Here is a 7,716-nt window from a genome sequence, read left to right as displayed (position 1 = left end):
GGGAGGCAAGCACTGGTGGTCGACCCAGTAGTTGAAGGCACTCGACTGACTAAAGTGCTGATGGATGGTGGCAGTGTCCTGAATTCCTTTATGCTGAAACTTTTAAGAAAATGGGCATTCCGATGTCCAAGCTTAATGAAAGCAACATGAGTTTCCATGGCGTTATACCTAGCAAGAAGGCTCAGTCACTCGGCCAGATCGCCCTTGATGTGGTTTTTGGGGATTCCAAGAATTAACGCAAGGAAAAGTTGACATTTGAGGTAGTGGATTTCAAGAGTGCTTACCATGCTATTCTGGGTAGGCCCGCTTATGCACGTTTTATGGCTCGACCTTGTTACGTGTATCTCAAATTGAAGATGCCTGGTCCTAGAGGAGTAATCACTATCACTGGTAATCGGCAGAAGGTAGAAGAGTGCTTCCAAAAGGGCTCAAAAATTGCCGATGCACAAATGGCAGTAGTAGAACTGCAAGAATATCAGAAAAATGCAGATCCGAGTGATTTGCTGCGAGCTATAACACCCCAGTGTAATGATGCTACAGTAACCCCTGGGGTTAAGTTAACCTTTTTGATAAACATGTGCCTGATCATTATTATCTCATGTTTCTTTCAACTTCCCCTTTGAATGCAAATTCAAATGCTAAGTGAAATTCAAAATTTCTCAAACATGAAAACAAAAATGTTCATCATGTCCCAAAAATTCCACAACTAATATTGGTGGTGAACCAACATTTTTGCAAAGGGTTTAAGTGGCCTAAACTACTTAAAACAGTGACCTAAGCAATAAATTAAATGCCCTTTTTAATTTGTAAAATTGGCAACTATTCCAAAAGTCTCCCAACCTTTTTGTGGCAGTGCACTTTAATTCTTTGAAATTGTTTTGGCCAGTGGCATAATTTTGCAAAGTCATTTTTGGCTAAAAAGAAAATGCAAAAGCTGCTGAAAATAAAAAAGAAAAACTAAAACGAAAGGAAAAGTAGAGGAGAGAGAGAGAAAGCCCCCTGCCTCACCTGGGCTTCGGCCCACCCGGCCAACCGACCCAGCTAGGCCGGCCCGCTCCCCCTCCCCGGTCATCCCTCTCCTCTCTGTTCACGCGACCGAGCCCCCCAGCTCGTTCCCACTGGATCCGGCACGGCGCCCCGCGCTGTCACGTCGCTGGCGAGGGGGTAAGGGCAGCTGTCGATGTCAAAACCGGCGGATCTCGGGTAGTGGGTCCCGAACTGTGCGTCTAGGCCGGATGGTAACAGGAGGCAGGGAACACGATGTTTTACCTAGGTTCGGGCCCTCTTGATGGAGGTAAAACCCTACGTCCTGCTTGATTAATATTGATGATATGGGTAGTACAAGAGTAGATCCACCACGAGATCAAGGAGGCTAAACCCTAGAAGCTAGCCTATGGTATGATTGTTGTATATGGAGTTGATTGCCTACGGACTACAACCCTCCGGTTTATATAGACACCGGATAGGGTTAGGGTTACATAGAGTCGGTTACAATGGTAGGAGATCTTGAATATCCGCATCACCAAGCTTGCCTTCCACGCCAAGGAAAGTCCCATCCGGACACGGGACGAAGTCTTCAATCTTGTATCTTCATAGTCCAGGAGTCCGGCTGAAGGTATAGTCCGGCTACCCGAACACCCCCTAATCCAGGACTCCCTCAGTAGCCCCTGAACCAGGCTTCAATGACGACGAGTCCGGCGCGCAAATTGTCTTCGGCATTGCAAGGCGGGTTCCTCCTCCAAGTCCTTCATAGAAGATTGTAAACACCAAGAGTAGTGTCCGGCTCTGCAAAATAAGCCTCCACATATTGCCATAGAGAGAATGATATTAACACAAATCAAATCTGCTGACGTATTCCGCAGTGCGTCATCACACTACAGCCAAATCCTTTACTCGAATCGTTTTCACTTTTCCACCTCAGCGTGTTTTGCGAGGCAGTTTCCTTGGTGCGTCTTGTCAAAGCAGAGATCGTGTGCCCCCCTTTTACAGGATTCTCATCTATACGGACGTGGGTAACCCAATCGTGCCCGTTAGCATGTTTTCTCGATTAAAGGCGAGTCCCAAACGGTTACGGGGAGGGCTCCTGGTATTCAACCTCTTATAAAGAGACCAGGGCCTTACTCCTTTTCTTCAATCCCAAAACAAGTTCGCCCGTCGCCTCGAGTTCCAACACCCTAGGCTCCAGATCCCGGGCGCCTCAGACCTTCGACAATGTTCGGTTCCGACCTTCAAGGCCGATGGATGCCCTCTTCCGTCACGGAGGAGGACGTGCTAAAGCTGAGAGAGGCTAAGTTCTTGACCGCCGAAATTTCGCATAGGTTGCCTACTCAAAGGCAGGCTATCCCCAGTCCCCAGCCCGGTGAGAGCGTAGTGTTCGTGTCTCACTTCCTTCGGGGGTTAGGCTTCCCGATGGATCCCTTTGTGAGGGGACTGCTGTTTTATTACGGGCTGGAATTCCATGACTTAGCTCCGGAGTCCATCCTCCATATTTCCTCGTTTATCGTTGTATGCGAAGCGTTCCTCCATGTTACCCCTCACTTCGGATTATGGCTCCGGACTTTCAAAGTGGAGCCGAAGATGATCAAGGGACGGCACGCAGAGTGCGGAGGCGCTGTTATAAGCAAAAATGCTGATGCTCCATGGCCCGAGGGCTCTTTTCAAGAGGAGCTAGGCTTGTGGCAACGAGAGTGGTTTTATATCACCGCTCCCCGGAGCACCAAGTGGGTGGCGCTTCCTGCCTTTCGCTCGGGTCCCCCACCACGGCTAGCGTCATGGGTTAACAGAGGGTTAGATCTGGGTTTGCCCAAAGACGTGCCCTTGTTACAAGGCCGAATTAAGGATCTCTTGGAAGGAGACCTCAGCTTGGTCAAGGTGACACAGGTTATGCTGATTCGCCGAATATTGCCCGGCAAACGTCGCCCCCTTCGCCTGTGGGAGTTTAATCCAGAGGGACCGCGAGCTCTCCAGAACTTTATGGGCGCAACGCCCGCGGAGATGTATAGACTGTTCTTTGGATCACAAGAGATGTGTCCGGATTTAACCGAGGACGCAAGCCTAAGCTGCAATCGCCCGGATACTCAAGTAAGCAACCTTGTGCCCGGACCTTCTATCCGTATAATTGTCATAAACTTGCCCCTAAAAGAGCCGTCCTTTTAAACAAGAGTGGATAGCGAAGGCAAAGCTGATCAGGTGTCCGGCTCCCCTTCCTGAAACCAGGCCGGATCCCGTGCTGGTCAGGATGCTGGAGATAATGCCTTTGGAGGGGGAGGACAAGGAAGCTATGGCCTCCTCGAAGGAGGCTGCTCCGAAGGGAGGAACCGACAATTCCTCTCCTAAGGGGAAGAAGAGAGCCGCCTCTGACGACCCGGAAACCATGGCCTCGAAGCGGGGGAGAAAATCCTCGTCAGAGGGTCCGACGCCGGGGAGTTCCTCAGCCGGACTACGCCCTCAAGGGGATCAGCCCTCCAGCGAGCCGTAAGTGGAGAAAAGATTTTCCTTTTGAGGGATGAGGGAAATCCTTGATTTATATCTGAGAAGATTAACCAAACCTTTACCTTGTAGCTCGGACCTCAGCCCTTCTCAGTAGAGCTCGTCTTCGGGGGATCTCCTTCCGGAGATGATGGAGAGCGAGACGCCTCTCCCTGCCATGCCGCCTAGCGAGGCGGGCGACCCTGAGGTGTCGTCGCGGAGGGTTTCTCCGAATCCGGCAGGGGCGGAAGGTAGCTATGCGGCCCCCCGAGGTTCTCCGCGTCTGGCCTTCGAAAGAGGTCATGGGACGAGCCCGGCACCGTCTGGTGCTCGGCCGAAGGAGCTAAAGATTCTGCTGGGGCGAGCTTCTATCTCAGAGGAGCACCGCGCATTGATGGGCACGGTGATTTAAAGGATTTCATCCGCAGAGAGCGGATTGTATGAGGCCGTCAAAAGTTTACTGACGGGTTTCGAGGTACATTAGATGATGTATACTTTTGTCAGTTGCGCATGAATAAGATACGCCCTGTGTAGATAGTAGCCCCTGAGACTCTGCGTGTTGTCAAGAAATGATGGCACGCGAAGGATCATAATCCCAGGTCTAAGATGTCGCCTTTGAATGTAGGCGGCAGGGTGTCCGGAATCAAGCCGAACTGACGATTTTGCCGAACTAAAGCGGCAACTGGACGTGGCAGATGCCGACATCACGCTTGTCAATAAGCGGCTTGATGAGGCTCAAGGTATGTAATTCCTCGGGCGGCATCAGGTAAGAAGAGTTTTATGCCTGTGTCTTACGATGTGTGTGCTCGACGCAGATGGTGCGGCCGCCGTGGAGAGTCTTAGGGCAGAACTTTCCCGAGCTAAAGAACAAGCCAGCAAAAGTGATGCGGCCACCAGGAAAGCCCTTGAAGAGCTAAGAGCCGAACAGGCTGCTCATTGCCGAAGCAAGGAAGAGATGGCCGAGATGGCCAAAAAGTTAAAAAGCGCTACAGACCGTTGCAGACTTCTTGAAAAAGAAGACCAGGCGAAACAGACGGACTTAGAGAAGGCCGTTGCCAATGCCAAGGACGCGCGCTCTGCGATGAGAGCTGCGAAGGAGGAGCTGCGTCAGGCCAAACAGATTGCGGCTGGAAAGCCCTTTATGCTGTGAAGGAAATTTTGCGATCCAAAGTTTGCTCCATTGGACCGGATGTGGAGTGTGGAGGATACCTATCTGGACTTGGCAGCGAGTGCTGCTGATGCGACCGAACACTTTCGAGATCAGAAAGATCGCGAAGTGGAAAAGCTTTTCTGGTCGCAGTTTCACAATCCAGAGCGTCCACTAGCAGTGGATGATCGTTTGGCTCAATGGGCCGAACTGAATAGGTTGTCTGGACTTGCCATGAAGTACGTCATGGGTCACCTATGGCCGGGGAGATCGGAGCCGAAGAGTTATTTCAGCTTAGTGCAGCAATTCCTTGACGCGGTGCCGCGTATAAATGCAATGAAGAGGTCAGCATGCATAGAGGGCGCTAGGATGGCTCTTGCCCGTGTTAAGACATACTGGGCAGAGATGGAGACCACCGTTGTTGCGTCCCGAGATTCGGACAAAAGCCGAGTACCCTCCGAGCACTATTTTCAGGAAGTTCTTGAAGGCGCTCGTGTAATAGAGACGCAGTGCCCGAAAGATGCTATGTTATGATAGCATATGTAATTATAAAGTAATATTTTGATAAACTGTAGTGGCCTTTTTTATACTTGTGCCTCCAAGTATTGGGAACACCTCCTGTGCGGCCGTTTTAAGATATATATATATATATATATATACAAAATCTGAAAGATGGCAGTCGTTGGCTTCAGCCCCCACGCACATAGTGCAGGGGTGCTTGCAGAAGACGCATTTTCACACTTAACCCAACGTCTTGGTCCTACAAAGGAGGTGATAGCGCAGCGGGCCAGGCAACCGGACTATAATGCTTTAACACTTTCACTTAGCCATAGGAGTTTGACAGTGAGACTATTTAGGTAGCCCCTTGGTGGCAACTGCGCTCGTCCGAGTTTGGGGCGCGTATGTGCCTGACTGGGAAGCGGCCCTTCGTTAAAGCGGAGGAATCCGATAGATTCCGATAGGTCATCGAGTGGCTGACCAGTCTCACGCTACATCATGACAGTCAGTTTTCGGCTTTCTCTACTGAGGTGCTCGCCCGGCCGAACCGGGGCATAATCGCAGTAGTTCTCCTGGTGCTACCTTAGCCGATAGAGCGGAACGTAAGGTATCCGAACTCAGGAGCCGGGCAACCCAACATTTGACCAAAGACATGATTCGGAGCTGATGCATATAATGCCAAAATTCGCGACGCCGAACACTCCCTAAGGTGTTCGGTCTTTATGAGTGCGGGCGAAACAACACTCTTTATTAAAAAAGCCCCTAGTGTCCAGGTACGTGCAAAAATTCTGACGTGGCCACATGCCAAGACGCCAGCCTCCTCCTTGGTTATATCAGAAAAAACCAGGGGATGTGTAGCAACAAGAGACAGTAAAAAAGGTTTACGCAGGGTCTTAATCTAAAAAGAATCCTTTAGGACGGGTCCCTACTGCACGTCTGCGCCTGTGTCTCCGTTGTGCCGTATCCTGGACGGGCGCCGCACGACGTTCATCTGTAAAAGAGAGGAACTGAGTTGAAAACGGGTCGTGCCGAAAAAGTTTAAAATAAACAAAGTATAAAGTAAAATATATAAGATTGAGCTTTATTGTCTCTTATTGTATATGCGTGGAGCCCCTAGTGCGGGGGTATGTGGCCTCTAGGCTTGCACCAATGATGATTTTGCACCGAACTCGTGTATCCGCGTTCGTGGTCTTGAATGACCTATTTTGAAGTTTTTTTGGCCGGTGAGGCCATTTTGCTGTGGGGCTGTCAAAGCGGCCGTACAATCCTCCACTTGGGGAGGTGCACTTTAGTGCTTCCCCTTCAAAGAGATGATGCCTCGTGGACCGGACATCTTAAGCGTAAGAGATGCATAATGCGGTATTGCGTTAAAGCGAGCGAAAGCTTCGCGTCCCAGTAGTGCTTGATAGCGACTTGAGAACGGGACGATATGGAATGTCAGCTTTTCACGGTGGAAGTTATCGGCAGAGCCGAATATGACTTCGAGCCGGAGAAAACCCATACAATGGGTGTCCGGACCAGGTATTACCCCTTGAAAGGAGGTTTTGCTGCGGCGGATTCTTGCTGGGTTTATCCCCATGTGCTGGATTGTATCCTGATATATCAGGTTTAGTCCACTGCCGCCGTCCATAAGGACATTTGAAAACTGGAGTCCGCCAATTATTGGGTCGAGTATCAGGGCAGTCCAGCCTACATTCTTGATATTTCTAGAATAATCTAGCTGATCGAAGATGATCGGTTTTGACAACCAGTGGCAGGACCCTTTGGGGATGGGCCGTGTGGTGCGTACCTTTATGGGCGCCGCACGTTTTGTTATGTGAAGTTAGTTCACTATTTTTACTTCTTGTGGGAAGTTCTTTTGTTTCCTGGTGCTCTGCGTTTGGGGTTCGTCCTCGTCTTCGCTTGGTGTGTCGAGCCCCTTGTGTTCGGCATTGAGTCTGCCGGATTGTTTGAAAACCCAACAGTCTCTGTGGGTATGGTTAGCAGGCTTCCCGGGAGTACTGTGTATCTGACATATCCTATCCAGGATTTTATTTAGGTTGGATGGATCGTCCCTGTTATCCTGTGGGGGTGATTTTGCCTGATTTTGTCATGAGCCTTTGAATCCGGCATTGACTGCCGTGCTCTTCGGACTTTTGTCCTTAGTCCAGCGACGGTCCTTGTTGCGTCACGGTTTTCCATTTCCATCCCTAATTTCGGATGTACTTGGGTCGCTGGGGCTGCACCTTGCCAACCAGCTGTCCTCCCCTGCACAAAAGCGGGTCATGAGGCTTGTTAGTGCGGCCATTGTTCTTGGCTTTTCTTGGCCGAGGTGTCTGGCGAGCGATTCGTCTCGGACGTTATGCCTGAAAGCTGCTAAGGCTTCGGCGTCCGGACAGTCGACTATCTGATTCTTTTTAGTGAGGAATCTATTCCAGAACTGCCGAGCTGATTCTCCGGGTTGCTGAGTTATGTGACTAAGATCGTCTGCATCCGGAGGGCGGACATAGGTCCCTTGAAATTTTGCTCGGAAAGCATCCTCGAGCTCTTCCCAGCTTCCAATTGTGTTTTCGGGAAGGCTTTTAAGCCAATGCCGGGCTGGCCCTTTAAGCTAAGGGGTAAAT

The sequence above is a fragment of the Triticum urartu genome, chromosome 7A (assembly GCF_056163025.1).
Source record: "Triticum urartu cultivar PI428250 chromosome 7A, HENAU_Tu73, whole genome shotgun sequence".
In the NCBI taxonomy this organism is placed as follows: Eukaryota; Viridiplantae; Streptophyta; class Magnoliopsida; order Poales; family Poaceae; genus Triticum; species Triticum urartu.
Note: the sequence above shows the minus strand (reverse complement) of the source record.